This window comes from Scyliorhinus canicula, chromosome 14 (assembly GCF_902713615.1).
Source record: "Scyliorhinus canicula chromosome 14, sScyCan1.1, whole genome shotgun sequence".
Classification (NCBI taxonomy): Eukaryota; Metazoa; Chordata; class Chondrichthyes; order Carcharhiniformes; family Scyliorhinidae; genus Scyliorhinus; species Scyliorhinus canicula.
The window spans coordinates 48,029,210-48,048,941 of record NC_052159.1 but is presented as its reverse complement, the minus strand read 5'-3'; positions in this window follow the sequence as shown (position 1 = coordinate 48,048,941).

The window sequence follows — 19,732 nt, the reverse complement described above, 5'->3', positions numbered from 1 at the left end:
GCACCCTCTCATAGGCATATGTTTCCTTAGGTAAAGAGCAGGACCCCAGGCAGGGAGCTGAAGAATAAAGATCTGTTGTATAGTTTTCTGTGCCTGTTTTCTGACTACCTTTGCCTTTCATCAATAAATCCCTTTTGTTAACTACTGGAAGCCTCCTGTGTGTGTCTCGAGTCACTAAGTTGGCAACGTTCCAAACCCATGACCACTACCATCTAGGAGGGCAAGAGCAGCTGATACATGGGAATATCACTACTTGGAAGTTCCCCTCCAAGTTACTGACCATCCAGACTTAGAAATATATAGCCATTCCTTCACTGTCGCTGGGTCAAAATCCTGGAATTCCCTCTCGAATAGCACAGCGGGTGTACCGCATTGGGAAACTAGATCCAGCAAAACTGGAGTCAGTACATGTTTCTTCTTCACGGTGAGCGAGATCACAGGCGAAGACAAGCAGAACTTCTGACAGTTTGCGGGCCCCAGACCTATAATTTCATTTCATATCATTTGGAAAAAATTTTGTCTTCCAGAAAATTTCTTTTTAAAAAAATTGGGAAGCACGGTAGCATGGTGGTTAGCATAAATGCTTCACAGCTCCAGGGTTCCAGGTTCGAATCCCGGCTGGGTCACTGTCTGTGCGGAGTCTGCACATCCTCCCCGTGTGTGCGTGGGTTTCCTCCGGGTGCTCCGGTTTCCTCCCACAGTCCAAAGATGTGCGGGTTAGGTGGATTGGCCAGGCTAAATTGCACTTAGTGTCCTAAAAAATAAGGTTAATGGGGGTTGTTGGGTTACTGGTATAGGTATACGTGGGCTTGAGTAGGGTGATCATTGCTCGGCACAACATCGAGGGCCGAAGGGCCTGTTCTGTGCTGTACTGTTCTAATTCTAATATCATAGAATCATAATATTTACTGTGCAGAAGGAGGCCATTCAGCCCATCGAGTCTACAAAGGCCCCTGGAAAGAGCACCTGATCCAAGCCCACACCTCCACCTCAACCCGTTAACCCAGTAACCCCACCCAACCTTTTTGGATACAAAGGGCAATTTAGCATGACCAGTCCACCTAACCTACACATCTTTGGACTGTGGGAGGAAACCGGAGCACCCGGAGGAAACCCACGCACACACGGGAGAACATGCAGACTCCGCACAGACAGTGACCCAAGCCGGGAATCGAACCTTGGACCCTGGAGCTGTGAAGCAACTGTGCTAACCACTGTGCTACCATAATTAGGAACCTCACATACCCGGAGCAACCTGACTCGAAGACCTTTGACCAGATAGTAAAACTGGTTAAAGAACATTACAAACCAAGGCCCGGGTTACCCTCCAACGTTAGAAGTTTAACTCTGTAGTGAGGGACCATGAAGAGTCTGTCTCGGCCTTCATAGCCAGACGTCACCAGATTGCTGAGCACTGAGCATCTAGGGCCATGCTCAGCAACTTGTTTCATGACTGTCTGGTTTTTGGGATGCATAACCTTAATAACCAGAAACGTCTGGTGGAGACTACAATTACTTTGGAAAAAGCGATCGAGATAGCTCAGGTGACGGAGCGCGCTGAAAAAGACGCCACTGAGATTCAAAGCATGGCTGAAGGAGATGTTAACCAAGTATGGAGGGGTACAGCCAAGGGGTCTGCAGAGGGATCAACAGGCACAGTGCAGAGCCAGACACTGTCCTCTGGACAGGAAGAGAACCCAAGGAGCAGGAAGGAATCAGGGCATCATACTGAATCTTAGGTGGACTGCTATCATTGCAGAGGGGACCATCCCCAGGAGACCTGCCATGTTCGAGAGTTTGTGTGCTTTTGTTGCAACTGAAGGGGCACATTCAAGCACTTTGCCTCGCACCCAAAGGACGTCCCTGCACCCAAAAAGGTCAGCGAGCTTAAGTCCTTCCTTGGTATGGTCAATTACTATGGAAGGTTTAATTCAAATCTCGTCACAACATTGGCACCATTACACCAACTATTAAGGAAGAATCAGCGGTGGCAATAGAAGGAGCCTCAAAAAGAATCTTTTTGAGTCGTGAAGTAAGATTACAATCTTCAAACCACTTGGTGCATTTTGATCTGAGAAAACTAATTGTGCTGACATGCGACACTTCCCCTTTGATAAAGGGGCTGTTTTATCGAGTAAAATAGGAGATAGTTTGGAACGCCCTATAGCCTTTGCCTCAAGAACCTCATGAAGCAGAACAAATCTGTGCCCAGATTGAGAAGGAGAAATTCCACCAGTGTGTGGATGGTCGATGATTCAACATAGTGACTGACCAAAGCCATTGCTGGGATTGTTAAGGGAAGACAAGCCCATATTGCCCATAACCTCGGCGAGGGTTTAGTGTTGGGCCCTGCTGTTGGCGGCTTACAACTATGTTTTTCAGCACCAACACAGTCATGTGAGCCAAATGGATGAAGGCCACATTCCCAAAGAGATGCTCTATGACTAGCTATTGGCCAATTGTTCACCCACATCTGCATTTTAAAGATGTCTACAAGTGAGATCTCATGTTGATCGAGATCGGAGTTGGTACATGGGAAGTCCTTGCTCTTGACCAGAATACCTGGAGACACGACGAGCTTGGAAAAGGCCGAGGACAAGAGAAATGTCAAGATGGTGGATTAGAGAACCTAGCAGAAATCCTAGGCACGTCACTTCAGAGGCCTGAAAAGTACATTTTTCACTTTTAGGCGGACCATGGCACCACAAAGTGTCTTTAATACTTCCTCTCGGCTGGCCGTGTATTCTTCAGGTGTAGTGCTGGTGACCAGCACATCATCAAGGTAAACCATCACCGTTGGAATTCGTGCCAGCTCTATTCAACTGTGCTAGCTGTGGCTGGGATTACAGTGTGATCTACATCCACAATAATGTTCAATTAAAAAGTGACAAACACCCTGGGCATAGTCCATTGTCTCTACAAAGTACGTTCACTAGCCAAGATATATTTTGTTCAGTGCTATGACTCTATGAGTTGTATTTGCATTGTGTAGCCTGTGCATAAACATCAGAATCATTCAGGCAGTGAACAGGCCAGCTAAAGGGGATCCTAAAGGTAAGTTCCTCTTTATACTTATGGGGTTGCGAACAGAAGGGATGCTTCTCTAGCCTCCACCTGCTTCATGGACCTACCATCTTCCAGCCTAGGGTCTCTTAACTGCCCTGGGCCATTTAATTTCCACCTACAGTTCCTTGTTCCAATGTAACTGAGGTTCAATCCTCCCCCAAAATCCACCCATGAGGTAAATCAATCTCCCAGAGTACTTATACACATGAAGCGTAGTGGAAATCTAGAACTCTTTTGAAAAGGCTGTCGATCCTGAGCCAATAAAAATGTTAAAGCCTGATAGGGCTTAGGTGGGTAGAGGTATCAAGTGATTAAAATGATCAAAATTTAGTTACAGAAGAATGTACTGAAGTTAAACTGATTGGCTGAATAGGTTCAAGGGGCTGACTGGCCTATTCCTGTTCCTCTGAATGCCAGTTACCTTTTGGTACCTTACCTCCAAGGATGAACTAAACAAGGTGAATGGGCAGGTTATTTGGCTATATGGGATGGAGGCAAGAGACATTACAATCCTGATCCCAGCAAACGTTCACACAGATGCATGTCCAGGACAGTTATCCGGAGCAATAGCCTTGACTAATTTTCCCTTGCTAAGCCACCAGTGCTGAGACTAATACCAAAAATGCTGAAATCTGCGATGCATGGATGGTAGATGGTAGAGGGCTGTATAAAGTGTAAAGGATGCAACATCAGCGTGTGTAAAACGGAATTTCAACATGCAGTGTAAATAGAGCGAGTCTTTCGACTGGTGGCCCTACAAACAGATCAGAAAGCCTAACTGGTTAGATTTTCCATGTTGAGCCCTTTAATGATGACAGCCTACAATGTTTGCTATTAGTGGCTGAATAGAAAGCATGAGTTTTGTTTGATATCCAAATTAGCCTGAAAATGGCTAAGAACCTACACAAAGACCTTTATAGACAGATCGATTAATACAAACACTACTAAGGAGACATCCAACCTGATTACCATGTTATTCCCACTTTGGTGATTCCTTTATCTGATGTGATTCACTTTGATCTGCTTGCTTATTTAGGCCACTAAAGAATAAGAAAGGGTTACAAGGAATGGGCAGGCTAATTTAAAGAGACCTGAGGGAATAGGAAGACATCAAGGTGGCTTCGAGGTTTTATGTAATTGAACCGACTTTAGGTTTCTTTTAGTGCCCAGACCACCTTTGTTAGCACTGTTAAATATGGGCAAAACATAACATCGTTTGTTTCATTGTTTGGAGCAGTTGAGAGAGGCCCTTGTGCTCTTAATCAGTGCTTTTCCAAGCACCCATTCAGAAAAATTTCAAGGTGCTTTTTTTGTCACGTCGGTTATAGACTCAAACTAGCACCTCATGAACAAAGTGAGGAGTTGGGTTAATCAGTGGTTAAAAACAAAAGCAGGATGCTTTGCATTTGGATGTAGAATGTCACAGTGGCAGGAATACAATGACGTGAAAACAACAGTACTGGGAAGAAACTGGCTGAGAAAGAGGCAGACGTCACCAAACAAACACTTAAAAATTACAGACACAGCATGAGTGACAAAGGTCACTGGGGGGTCACAAAATCTGACGATTAAAAAAAAGGCTATTTTGCTCATGAGATATCAGAATATTAAATAGACAATCCTTATTTTAATTACCCAAGCTATCCAAGAATCAGTTGGTCAGTTTTCAAACAGATGACTGGATCTTGGTAGGATTTTCCTTCAGGGAAGGTGCTACAGATTAGCACAATTCACAGGTTAGGTCATAACAACCAACATACAAAAACAGTGGTAATCTGCTGTAATGTGAATTTGTGCACTCTAGTTATACTGAGACCTGGAACTTCATCAGATTTGTTCTCAGGATGTGGCAACACTAGTTAAACTACATTATTGTACATCCCTAGGAGCCCTAAGGATGCAGTAAGCTTTCTTCTTGAACTACTGCAGTCCTCGTGCCCCGATGGTGTTAGGTAGAGAAGTTCAGTTTATTCTATCTGTGCACAGTGTAAGCAGGTCAATGGAATCTGCCCCAAATAAAATGGGAGCTCTCAATAGATCAGTTTCCATGGCTGAACTTATACCATCCCACACGGGACTTATGGGGTGGGAATGATTATCTCCCCCGTGGTTCTCATGGAGGATGAGGGCCCCGCTGAGGGGTGGGGAACTCCATTCAATTATGTATAAAAGGTTGGCCAGTAAGGCACTGGCCGAGGAGAGACCTGGTAGGAAACTGCCAGGAGTTCTATGTAACGTAACTGTAAATAAACCAAAGTTTGTTATTCTTATTCGGTGTGGACTCCCCATGTCCTTATTAAAGAACACATTCTTACTTTTGCCCACCATATGTATAATGCATTTTTTTCTGTACTTCAACAACACCAATGTGCAAAGATGTGCAGGTTAGGTGGATTGACCATACTAAATTGCCCCTTAGTGTCCAGGGATGTGCAGGTTAGGTTCTGAGAGTAGAGTGAGGTGGATGGGGGAGGGTAGCCCTGAATAGGGAGCTCTTTCGGAGGGCTCGGTGCAAACATGATGGGCCGAATGGCCTCCTCCTGCACTTATAGGGGGCTGGATTCTCCGAAATGGAGACAGAGTGTCCGCACCATCGTGAACGCCATCACCTTTCACAACGGCGTGAAACGGGCGCGGGCACTACCGATTCCGGCCCCCACAGTGGTTCACATCGCTCCAGCCTCCCTTCCCGGCGCCAACTGGGCACCAGGCCAACCCGCGCATTTGCAGTGGTGCCACGCCAATCCGCGCATGTGCAATGGTTCTGCGCCAACCCACGCATGCGCAGGGGACTTCCTCAACGCGCCGGACCTGACGCAACATGGTACAGGGGTTCAGGGGCCGGCCGCGTATCAAAATAGAGCCAGGGCTGGAGAGGCCGGCCCGCATCGGTGCGCCCCAATTGCGGACCAGACCCCATCGGAGGCCCCCCCCCCCGGTGAAGGACCCCCCCCCCCATAGGCCACCACCCGACGCTGCGCACAGAGTTCCCGCCGGTTGCGAGCAGGTGTGGACGTCGCCGGTGGGACTCTGCCGTTCCCGCGCGGCCGCTCGGCCCATCAAGGCTGGAGAATCGGTGGCCCGGCCGCAGACAGCGGTCCGCGAATGGCGGCGCGCCAAACGTGCCGGCGTGGGGGCAGTATGGCACGGTTGCGCCGATTCTCCGGCTTGGCGTGGGGCTCGGAGAATGCCACCCAGGGATTCTGTGATTTTTTTTTCTTTAAATAGCAATTAAGGGGAACGTTAGTATCCACCTACCCTGCACATCATTGGGTTGTGTGGGTGAGATCCACACAGACATGGAGGCAATTCTATAATTTTAATGGCACGGAAATATGGAATGAGGAATGGGGATAGCAGAGGGTGAAGGGGTAGGATGGGAGATCAGATGCGAATGATATGAAAGGGTGAAAGGAATGGGATATGACATGAGAAGGATGGTATGGGAAGGATGGAGGGCCGGAAATTTAAAGAAGTACTTTTCTTAATTTAGTTGTTCACTGGCCAGGCCACCATTTATTGCCCATCCCTAATTGCCCTTGAGGAGTCGGTGGTGAACTACCTTCTTGACCCCCTGCAGTGCTGTTCGGAAGGGAATTCCAGGATTTTGATCCAATGACAGTGTAGAATGGCAATATAGTTCCAAGCCAGGATGGCGTATGGCTTGCAGGAGAACTCATAGGTGGTGGTTTTCCCATGCATCTTTTGACCTTCTCATTCTAGATGGTAGTGGTCGTAGGTTTGGAAGATGCTGTCGAAGGAGTCTTGGTGAGTTGCTGCAGTGTAGTTGTAGATGGTACACACTGCTGCTACTGTGTGTTGGTGGTGGAGGGAGTGAATGTTTAAAATGATAGATGAGGTGTCAATCAAGCGGGCTAATTTGTCCTGGATGGTGTCCAACGTTTTGAGTATTATTGGAGCTACACTCATCAAGCTAAGTGGAGTGTTTTCCATCAAATGGTGGAAAGGATTTGGGGAGTCAGTAAGGAGTTAATATCCACAGAAATCCCAACATCTGACCTGCTTTTATAGTTACAGTCCAGTTCAGTCTCTGGTCAATGGCAACACCCAGTATGTTGATAGTGGGCAAGGCAGCACAGTGGCACAGTGGGTTAGCCCTGTTGCCTCACGGCGCCAAGGTCCCAGGTTTGATCCCGGCTCTGGGTCACTGTCTGTGTGTAGTCTGCACATTCTCCCCGTGTTTGCGTGGGTTTCACCCCCACAAACCAAAAGATGTGCAGGCTACGTGGATTGGCCACACTAAATTGCCCCTTAATTGGAAAAAATTAATTGGGTACGCTAAATTTTTTTTAAAATGTTGGTAGTGGGAGATTCAGCAAATGTAATCCCATTGAATGTCAAGGGGAGATGGTTAAATTCTCTTGTTAGGGATAGTCATTCCCTTGTTCTTGTGTGACATGAATTACTTATCTCTTTTCAGCCAAGCTTGCATTTGCACGTGGCTGCTTCAGTACCTGAGGAGTCATGAACTCTGCTAAATATTGTGTAATCATCAGCGAACATCCCCACTTCTGAACTTATGATCGAAGGAAGGTCATTGATGAAGCAGTTGAAGCTTAGGTTGCACTTCGGACACTATCCTGAGGAACTCCTGCAGCGCTGTCCTGGACTGAGATGATTGACCTCCAACAACCACAACCATAGACCAGTACAGCACAGAACAGGCCCTTCAGCCCTCGATGTTGTGCCGAGCCATGATCACCCTACTCAAACCCATGTATCCACCCTATACCCGTAACCCAACAACCCCCTCCCCTAACCTTACTTTTTTAGGACACTACGGGCAATTTAGCATGGCCAATCCACCTAACCCGCACATCTTTGGACTGTGGGAGGAAACCGGGGCACCCGGAGGAAACCCACGCACACACGGGGAGGACGTGCAGACTCCGCACAGACAGTGACCCAGCCGGGAACCGAAACTGGGACCCTGGAGCTGTGAAGCATTTGTGCTAACCACCATGCTACCGTGCTGCCCATCTTTTTTTACTAGGTATGACTCCCAACAGTGGAGAGTTCTCCCCCAAATTCTCATGAGTTCAGTTTTGTTTGGCATCCTGGATGCCATATTCAATTAAATGCTGCCTTGATGTCAAGGTCAGTCACTCTCACCTCACTTCTGGTATTCACCTCTTTAGTCCATATTTGGATCAAGGTTGTAATGAGGTCAGGAGCTGAGTGACCTTCATGGAATTCAAACTGAGCATCAGTGAGCAGGTTATTGCCGAGTAAATGCTGCTTGAATAGCACTGTTTAAAAAAAATAAATTTAGAATACCAAATTCATTTTTTCCAATTAGGGGGCAATTTAGTGTGTTCAATCCACCTATCTTGCACATCTTTTGGGTTGTGGGGGCGGAACCCATGCAAACATGGGGAGAATGTGCAAACTCCACACGGACAGTGACCCAGAATCGAACCTGGGACCTCGGTGCCGTGAGACTGCAGTGCTACCACTGTGCCACCGTGCTGCCCCTGCATGAATAGCACTGTCGATACTTCCCATCACTTTACTGATGATCGAGAGATGACTGATGGGGTGATAATTGGCCATGTTAGATTTGTGCTGCTTTTTCTGTGCCGGACATACCCGGGACATTTTCCACATTGCCAAATAGATACCACTGTTGGAGCTGTACTGCAACAGCTTGGACAGGGACATGGCAAATTCTGGAGCACATGTCTTCAGTACTATTGCTGGAATGGTGGCAGGGCCCAGAGCCTTTGCAGTATCCAGTGTCTTCAGCCATTTATTGATACCATGAGGCACCAAGTGAGTTAGCTGAAGACTGGATCATACGCAACAATTCTGGCTGTAAGTGGTTGAAACTGCTTCAGATTGCTTGGCTCCTTCATCATAGAGAATGGGATATTTGTAGAACCTCCTCCCTTCTCCTGTTAGTTGTTTAATTGTCAACTTGTCAACATGGCTTCAGGTCAAACATGGGCATGGAAACCTCCTGCTGATTACCATGTACCGTCAGCCCTCAGCTGATGAATAGGAGTACTCCTCCAAGTCAAACACCACTTGGAGGAAGCAGTGTGCATGGCTAGGGCACAGAATGGACTCTGGGTGGGGAACTTCAATGTCCATCACCAAGAGTGACCCTGAAGCATCACTACTGACCAAGCTGGCCAAGTCCTAAAGGACATAACTGCTAGACTGGGTCTGCAACAGGTGGTGAGGGAACCAACAAGAGGGAAAAACATCCTCCTCACCAACCTGCCTGCCGCAGATGCATCCATCAAGGACAGTATCGGTAGGACTGGCCACCACACAGTCCTTGTGGAGAAATCCTGTCTTCACATTGAGGGTACTCTCCATTATGTTGTGCGGCACTATCATCGTACAACATGGGATAGATTCAGAATGGATCAAGCAACTCAAAACTGGGCATCCATGTGGAGCTGTGAGCCATCAGCAGCAGAAGAATTGTACTCAGCAACAATCTGTAACCTCATGGTCCGGCATATTCCTCACTCTACCATTACCACCAAGCCAGGGGACCAACCCCTGGTTCAGTGAAGAGTGCAGGAGAACATGCCAGGTGCAACATCAGGCATGCCGAAAAATGAGGTGTCAACCTGGTGAAGCTACAACAAGAACTACTTGTGTGCCAAACAGCATAAGCAGCAATTGATGGACAGAGCAAAGCAATTTCACAACCAATGGATCAGATCTAAGCTCAGCAGTCCTGTCACATCCAGCCGTGAATGGTGGTGGACTATTAAACAATTCACTGGAGGATGAGGCTCCACAAATATCCCCATCCTCAATGATGGAGGAGCCGAGTACATATGTGAAAAAGACAAGGCTGAGGCATTTGCAATAATCGTCAGCCAGGAGCTCCACAGGATAGGGTCCTAGGCACAATCATCTTCAGCTGCTGCATCAATGAACTTCCTCCCAATATAAGTTCAGATGTAGGGATGTTCCGTGATGGTTGCACTATATCCAGCACCATTCAGACACTGGAGCAGTCCATGTCCAAATGCAGCAAGACCTGGACAGTATCCAGGCTTGAGCTGACAAGTGGCAAGTAATATTCGTGCCACAGACGTACCAAGCAATGACCATCCCCGATAAGAGAGAATCAAACCATCGCTCCTTGACATTCAATGGCATTGCTATCACTGAATCCCCCACTATCAACATCCTGGGGGTTACCATTGACAAGAAACCAAACTGGACTAGCCACATAAATATTGTGACTGCAACAGCAGCTCAGAGGCTAGGAATCCTGCGGCGAGTAATTCACCTCCTGACAAGGTACAAGTCAGGACTGTGATGGAATACTCCCCACTTGCCTGGATGAGTGCAGCTCTAACAACACTCAAGAAGCTCAACACCATTCAGGACAAAGTAATCTGCTTGATTAGCAGCCCTTCCACAAACATTCACTCCCTCCACCACCGACGTATAACAGCAGCCGTGTGTACCATCTACACAATGCACTGCAGGAATTCACCTAGGCTCCTTAGGCAGCACCTTCTAAACCCATGATCACTACCATCTAGAAGGACAAGGGCAGCAGATACCTGGGAACACCACCACTTGAAAGTTCCCCTCCAAGTCACTGACCATCCTGACTTAGAAATATGTCGCTCTTCCTTCAATGTCGCTGGGTCGTAATCCTGGAATTCATTGCCTAATAGCACAGTGGGAGTACCTACACCACATGGGCTCCAGTGATTCAAGAAGGCAGCTCACCACCACCTTGTCAAGGGCAATTAGGAATGTGCAACAAATGCTGGCCTGGCTAGCGAAGCCAACAACCCATAAAAATATATATATTTTAAACTACCATTCACACCTGGATGTGGCAGGTGTAGAGCTTAGATTTGATCCAATGATTGTGGCATCACTTAGCTCTTCTATTGCATGCTGCAATAAAGATAGTTCTTTAGGGTTTTAATTTTCTTCTGCAGTCTCTGCAAGGCTTTGAGTTGTTCCATTCGCTGCCACCATGTTGTACTGTTTTGGATGCAGTTCGTTAAGTATTATTAAGGTATTCATAGTCTTGGGCAATTTAACAGTAAGTATTTATTAACTAATAAAATCTATATACAAAGGTAGAGGCCTAATCTAGGAGCTGTGTTCATGCTTGCTTCTGTGCACTTCTCTGTCCAAAGCTACACTACTAGGTGCAGGTCACGTGTTCTCTTACATCATTGTGTCGCCATTATTGTACACAGTCCCGCATTAACCTTTTGTGTGCCAGACCCTTATACGAGAGGAGGAAGTTGATTGCTGACCCTACAGCTTTGGTGTAGTGTGAGGCACAGAGATACCTGCATGAGAGATAGAAGAGGATCAAATGGAAGCAAATTAGGGCACAATGAGAGTTTCCATGTCAAATCTGGAATACAACAAGGATCAGCACTGAACGCCTCCCTCTTTCTGATTGTCATGGAAGTTCTAACTGAGCAAGTGAGAGAGTGAGGAAGTGCCATGGTCAAGGATGTTTGCAGATGACATAGAATCACAGAATTGTTATGGCCAGGAGACTATTTGACCCATCGTGTTTGCATCATGACTTAGTGCCATTCCCCTCCTTTTTCGCCGTAGCCATGTATATAGTTTCTATTCAAGTATTCATCCAATTGCATGCAGGGTGACACAGTGGTTAGCACTGCTGTCTCACAGCACCACGGCCCGGGTTGAATTCTGGCCTTGGAAACTACCTGTGTGGGTTTCCTTTGGGTGCTCTGGTTTCTTCCCACACTTCAAAGATGTGCAGGTTAGGTAGATTGGCCATGCTACATTGCCTCTTAATGTCCAACGGTTAGGAGGGGTAACCAGGGAGTGCTCTTTTGGAGGGTCCATGCAGACTCGATGGGCCGAATGGCCTCATTCTGCACTATAGGGATTCTATGATTCATATATCCTCTTGAATGCCTCGATTGGACATTTCCCGGCAGGGCAGGCTTGAACCAATTGTTGTGTTAAAAGGTTTTTTCTCACATCACATTAGCCATGTGATGGGGATGATGAGAACATGACCGAGCATCTGGAGAAAAACACTGGATGATTAATAGGCCAAAGATCCACTATGTGGACTGTCAGTTTGAGCCTCGCGAAGAGGATTGGAGTAAAGACTTGGAGAAAATAAACCTGGGGTCTGTGGTAGTAAAAAATGAAAGTATGAAAATGGAAATTAAGCAACAGGTTAGCTCTGATGAAATAATTGGAAGAGTGTTGTATGATAGAAAAATGTTCCTGAATCTGAAAGGAAGAGTTCACAAGAATGGGCACTATCAAGAAGAGAAGAATGATGACTGGATACCAATGAGATGAGGATGTTGAGATGGTTGTATGGAATGACAAGAAAGTCAAGAATCAGTACATCAGGGGGTCAGCAAAAACTGTGGGATCATCAATGAAGGTGACAAGAGATTGAAATGGTCGGGTCATTTACTGTGGAGAGGGAGAGAACCTTTGGTTAGTAGAGTGATGGAGATGGGACCATCAGAAAGAAGGATGAAAGGAAGACCATATGGAAGGATGCGGTGGCGAGAGTTTTAAATGCGGTGGAATTGGAAGAGGAATGGGTGATTGACCAGAGGAGATGGAGAAGGGTGATCAACCAGCATTATGGTGACCTCAAGTAAAATGGGAGAAACTGAAAGAAGATGTGTGATGAATATATAAGAGAATGGGATGGAATCATAATGTAAAGCAGAAAAAGAGTGAGTACAGAGGAAGTTCACAAGAATGATCCCCGGAGTGAAGATCTTGTCATATGAGGAGCGGTTGAGGACTCTGGGTCTGTACTTGTTGGAGTTTAGAAGGATAGGGGGGGATCTCATTGAAACTTACAGGATACTGAGAGGCCTAGATAGAGTGGACGTGGAGGGGATGTTTCCACTAGTAGGAAAAGCTAGAGTCCGAGGTCACAGCCTCAAATTGAAGGGATGATCCTTTAAAACAGAGATAAGGAGGAATGTCTTAAGCCAGAGGGTGGTGAATCTGTGGAACTCTTTGCCACAGAAGACTGTGGAGGCCAAATCTCTGAGCGCCTTTAAGACAGAGATTGATAGGTTCTTGATTAATAAGGGGATCAGGGGTTATGGGGAGAAGGCAGGAGAATGGGGATGAGAAACATATCAGCCATGATTAAATGGCAGAGCAGACTCGATAGACTGAATGGCCTAATTCTGCTTCTATGTCTTATGTTCCTCAAAATGTCAGGATTTTAGATTGGTGTTGTACAACAAATGCCCAAATGGATCTGAGTTTACTCAGACTTTTGTCTTGTAATTGAAATATAGATGTAGTAGTGCAACATCATGCATAGGTTTGTACTCCATTCATGATCTGCGTGGGTTTCCTCCGGGTGCTCCGGTTCCCCCTCACATTTCTGAATTCTCCCTCAGTGTACCAGAACAGATGCCGGAATGTGGCGACTAGGGGATTTTCACAGTATCTTCATTGCAGTGTTGATGTAAGCCTACTTGCGACAATAAAGATTATTCTTATTTCAGGTTTAATTAAATGGCAAATCTCCATGCTCTGATAAAGTTACATCCAAATGTTTCTCTTTGAGATGCTGATTGGTTTGCTGACCATTTCCATCATGTTCAATTTTCATTCAAATTTCCAGTATCTATGGGCAGAATTCCCCCCTGCCCCAGCCGGCAGGTTCAATATCATAGACATCATAGAAGTTGCAGTGCAGAAGGAGGCCATTCGGCCCATCGAGTCTGCACCGGCTCTTGGAAAGTGCACCCTACCCAAGGTCATCACCTTCACTTGATCCCCATAACCCAGTAACCCCACCCAACACTAAGGGCAATTTTGGACACTAAGGGCAATTTATCATGGCCAATCCACCTAACCTGCACATCTTTGGACTGTGGGAGGAAACCGGAGCACCAGGAGGAAACCCACGCACAGCAGGCAAGTGGAGGGTAGGATGGCGAGAGATTGACGAGGGGCCCACAAATTGGTTTTATGACAGTGTGAATTTCCCATCGGGTCTTCACTGGTGCCTGACATGACAAATTCGGAAGACCACTGATGGCCAATGTGAAACTGATTTGCATACTGCAAATGGTAAACCCTAGAACATCACAGCAATGGGTGGGGGGAGCATCTATCAGGTGGATATCCCAGTTTAAGTGTCATGGGGGACATCCATCTTCCAGCCTCAGCATGTTCCTGGTGATCCATCTCCAACGGTGGATCAGTTATTTTGGTTACCTTTTAAATTTGGCACTCAGATATGACAGCAGGACACACACAACCCCTGCCCTACCAAGCAATATGGCGCTAAACCCTCAGATGCATGATTAATGAGCTTGAGGCTGGATGAGACGCCATGATGGCCTGTCAGCCTCTGCAGCAGGAAACAATCCCCATCCCCACTCCTGCCACAGGACGTAGTCCCAGATGGGAGATTTCCACCCTATTTTTCCTTTTTACTGTCAATGCTTTTCCTCTTTTAACAGAAAGTTCATAAATTACTTAGTTTCTTTTAAGTTACTTTTTGACTGAAAAATTATCAAAGGAGGATCATTATTCTGTGGTATGTACAAAATTACTTGGGGATTGACTTCAGGTAATCTTAGACACAGGTATTGTGTGAACTCCGGTTAAAGATTCAATGATTAATATGTCATTGACATTATCAGTCAATGATTACTTCAGGTTCTGGACAGGTGGCCTTTCTCTAAGGGTGAGCTTTAAATCAAAGGGTAAATTCAGCAAATCCATTCTCCCAGCAGGGAACTGCTGACCTACAGTTACAGCTCCATCTAGATCTGCTCTCTCTGAATGCAATCACTAAATCTCTTCACACATTTCTTAGGCAGTTCTTAAAGAAAATGATACACTTTGCAGGTTTTAATAAAGCTATCACAAGCCTCTACAACTGGTAGATAATTCCTATCTCGGGCGAAATTCTCCGACCCCACGCAGGGTCGGAGAATCGGCCGGCAGCGGCGTTATTCCCGCTCCCGCAGGGTTTTTAATTCTCTGACCGGCCAAAAAACCGGCGCTGTGCAAATCCCGCCGGCAGCCTCTGAAAACAGCTGGCGCCGGCGGGATTTCATTTTTTTTTTAGTTTCCACAAATCTCCGGCCCGGATGGGCCGAAAATCACAGTTGCTTTAAAACAGCGTCAACCATTGATGATGGTTGACGCCGTTCAGTGTCGGTGGGGGGGGTGGGTTGCGGCATCGGGGGGGGGGGGGGGGGGGTGGGTTGCGGCATCAGGGGGGGGTTGCGGCATCGGGGGGGGTTGCGGCATCGGGGGGTGGGTGGGTTGCGGCATCCGGGGGGGGGGGTTGCGGCATCGGGGGGGGGGTGGGTTGTGGCATCGGGGGAGGGTTGCGGCATCGGGGGGGGGGTTGCGGCATCGGGGGGGGGGGGGTTGCGGCATGGGGGGGTTGCGGCATCGGGGGGGGGTTGTGGCATCGGGGGGGTGGGTTGCGGCATCGGGGAGGTGGGTTGCGGCATCGGGGGGGGTTGCGGCATCGGGGGGGGGGTTTGGGGGCAGCGGCGTGCAGAGAGGGGGGGCGACGGATGCCTGGGGCCAACGCACCGTCGCTCCCCCTCTCTGTACGCCGCTGCCCCCTACCCCAACCACCCCCTCCTCACCACCCCTACCACCTTCACCACCCCTACCCCCCTCCAACGCCGCCCCCCTCCAACGCCGCCCCCCTCTCAACTCAACACAGCAAACCCCCCCTCAACTCAACGCCGCAAACCCCCCCTCAACTCAACGCCGCAAACCCCCCCCTAACTCAACGCCGCAAACCCCCCCCCCTCAACTCAACGCCGCAAACCCCCCCCCCCCCTCTCCTCTCAACTCAACGCCGCAAACCCCTGTCTGTCTCTCTCCTCCTCCTCCCCCCCCCCCAAATGCCGGTCTGTCTCTCTCCTCCTCCTCCCCCCCCCCCAAATGCCGGTCTGTCTCTCTCCTCCTCCTCCCCCCCCCCCCCCCCCCCCCCCCCAATGCCGGTCTGTCTCTCTCCTCCTCCTCCCTCCCCCCCCCCCCTCAAAATGCCGGTCTGTCTCTCTCCTCCTCCTCCCTCCCCCCCCCCCCCAAAATGCCGGGTCTGTCTCTCTCCTCCTCCTCCCCCCCCCCCAAATGCCGGTCTGTCTCTCTCCTCCTCCTCCCTCCACCCCCCCCCACCAAAATGCCGGGTCTGTCTCTCTCCTCCTCCTCCCTCCCCCCCCCCCCAAAATGCCGGGTCTGTCTCTCTCCTCCCCCCCCCCCAAATGCCGGTCTGTCTCTCTCCTCCTCCTCCCTCCCCCCCCCCACCCCCCCAAAATGCCGGGTCTGTCTCTCTCCTCCTCCTCCCCCCCCCCCAAATGCCGGTCTGTCTCTCTCCTCCTCCTCCCCCCTCCCCCCAAAACGCCGGGTCTCACCACTTCCGCAGCTGGTGAAACTGACGCGTATAGCGTCAGTCAGCTGCTGGCCCCTCCGGGAACGGAGAATCGCGGCCTCAAAGAAGGCCCCGACGCCGGAGTCATCTACACCGATTTTCCTCGCCGGAAATCGGCGTTACGACGGTCTGCAGAGAATTTCGCCCCTCCTCACTAAAGAAAAAGAGTGTGATATCAATTGGCTTAAAAGCGTTCTCTATAATTAAAGGGAAGGACAGAAGATTCTAATATCAATATCAATATTTTGTCTGTGCACCAGGTGGGCAAAGGTTTCCAGATGCAACAGGAAACCGCTTGTGTAGACCTGCTTCATTCCAGTACAACTCCAGTGCAGATGTGACATTCTCAACATATGTGAGTGTGCCAACTTGGGAAATATGGGTCAAAATTGTCTGTTTAGGAGACTAAGGGCAAGATTCTCAGTTTCCTGCAGGAGGAGAATTGCTACCGATTTACATCCCTCCTGGAAGCACAAATCAGGAAGCAATCTATTATTTCTCGACATGCAAATTTACGCATGGCGAGGAATAGGTGGGATTCCTGGGGGGAATCCTGCTATTGGGCCGCCATTTCAGCCAGCCCCCTCCCCCCTGCATTGTAAAGCAACCCCCCACTCCTGAGATTATCTGGGTTCCCCCCCTTTTCCCAAGTATGGGGGTGACCCGACCCCCGCCCTGACTAGGGAGAACCACCCCCACACAGGGACCCTCTTAATATTGGGTGTGCCCAACAGTGATTCCCTTAATAGGGAGACCCTCCCACAGAGACCCCTCCCCAATGCACGGTAGCATTGTGGATTGCACAATTGCTTCACAGCTCCAGGGTCCCAGGTTCGATTCCTGCTTGGGTAACTGTCTGTGCGGAGTCTGCACATCCTCCCCGTGTGTGTGTGGGTTTCCTCTGGGTACTCCGGTTTCCTCCCACAAGTCAAAGATGTGCAGGTTAGGTGGATTGGCCATGATAAATGGCCCTTAGTGTCCAAAATTGCCCTTAGTGTTGGGTGGGCTTACTGGGTTGTGGGGGTAGGGTAGAGGTGTTGACCTTGGGTAGGGTGCTCTTTCCAAGAGCTGGTGCAGACTCGATGGGCCAAATGGCCTTCTTCTGCACTGTAAATTCTGTGATTAATCTAACTATATAATCCCCTACACATTCCCTCTAACTAAAGAACACCCCACAGAGACCCACTAACTAGAGGGAGTCCCCCTACTGGGAGCCCCTAAATAGAGGGACACCCCCACAGAGATCTCCTAAATAGAGGGGGGGCCTCCAGACCCCATAGAAAAAAGACCCTTATCTAGAAGCTGAAGAGCCCTCCAGTCAGGGGCAGTGACAGAAATTATAGTTGTAACACTTACCTGTCATCCTGGAAAGAGAACAGTTGTGACCAATGTTTGAATCCCTCAGATCCATTAGCTGCAAACTATTTCTAGCAGTGGACTGTGATTGACAGTTTCCATAAAACACTGCAGTCTTGATTTATTCATCTACCTTCATGGGTGAGTGACTCTAAAGTGCTGAAAATCCCCAGGGTGACACGGTGGCGCAGTGGTTAGCACTGCTGGCTCACGGTGCTGAGGACCCAGGTTCGATCCCAGTCCCAGGTCACTGTCTGTGTGGAGTTTGCACATTCTCCCGTGTCTACATGGGTGCCACCCTCACAATCCAAAAGATGTGCACAATAGGTGGATTGGCAATGCTAAATTGTCCCGTAATTGGAAAAATTGAAAAAATGTTTCAAAAGGTGCTGAAACCTCAATGCTTACAAACATCAACTAGATCAAAGAGAGGTAAGTGCACTCCAATCACTCAAGCGTGTGATTGCAATGCACCTACCTCTCTTTGACATGGTTGATATTTGTAAACATGGGGGTTTCAGCACTTAAGAGTCACTCAACCATGAAGGGAATTGAATTAATCAAGGCTGCAGCTGCATGGATCATTAAGACCCATCTGCATTCATTTACATCTCCCTGCTGGAGCGCGGGTACGAACATCGAACCTGCTGCCAGTAGGGTGTCGGAGCATCGCAATCGGATCGGTGGCCACCTTCGCCTGTCGCTGATCCCAATTTCTCAATTATCCGCTGCATCAGGGACCCCACTACCGGCGATGGGTGGCAGAGAATCCAGCCCTAAGTATTAACGCTGGGACTGAATTGCGTGCAGTTCACCTTCCCGTTGGGGCACTATTTGGGGAGCAATTCAGAACATGCTGATAGGCCAGCACTTTGCTGGTGCGAATTCTGAGCATTTCCCGGCCCAACGGACATTCTAACCGCTGGGGCAGGAGTTAGCGCTAAAGAGCCTGCCAGCTGGAGCTGATTTTAAGCGCTCCATTTACCACACACTCACTACAGCCACGGCTCAGAGAAGACCCCCCCCCCCCGCCCTCGAGGTCAGGAGTCCGAGGTGGACCCACAGCTCATTGCCAGTGAGAAGTGGAGGGACGCTCTCTTCCCCAGGATGGGCCATAGATTCAGGCCTGCCCTCCTGAACACTGCCTGGGAGGTGGTGTCAGAGGCAGTCAGTGCTGCCAGTCTCACCAGGAGGAGACAGATGATGATCCGGAAGGGTGGGGGTCACGAATGAGGACCATTCCCCTGCCCTATCCCCATAACCAAAGGTGTCCAAAGATGTGTGGGTGAGGTGGATTGGCCATGATGAATTGCCCCTTAGTGTCCAGTGATGTGCAGGTTACATTGTGGGGTTACGGGGAGGGCATTGGTGCAGTGCTCATTCGAAGGAACAGTGCAGACTTGATGAGTTGAATGGCCTCTTTCTGCACTGTAGGGATTCTATGAACCCCACCTAGCTTTTGGACACTAAGGAGCAATTTAGCTTGGCCAATCCATCTCATCTGCGCATCTTTGGACATGTTTCTTAAAATATCAAATAATCTTCATATCCACCTGCAACTATTTAGAGGAATTCTCATTGGTTCTTCCTCAGGATGTGAGGTAAGATGCTTTTGGAATTGGCGGAAGTATTTAGAATCTTTCTTCAGGTTAATTCATAACCACTTCCTATCAGTTGTTTCCTTTGGCGGCACGGTAGCACAGCTGGTTAGCACTGTTGCTTCACAGCGCCAGGGTCCCAGGTTCGATTCCCACTTGGGTCACAGTCTGTGCAGAGTCTGCATGTTCTCCCCATGTCTGCGTGGGTTTCCTCCGCGGCTCCGGTTTCCTCCCATAAGCCCGAAAGATGGGCTGTTAGGTGAATTAGACATTCTGAATTCTCCCTCTGTGTAGCCGAATA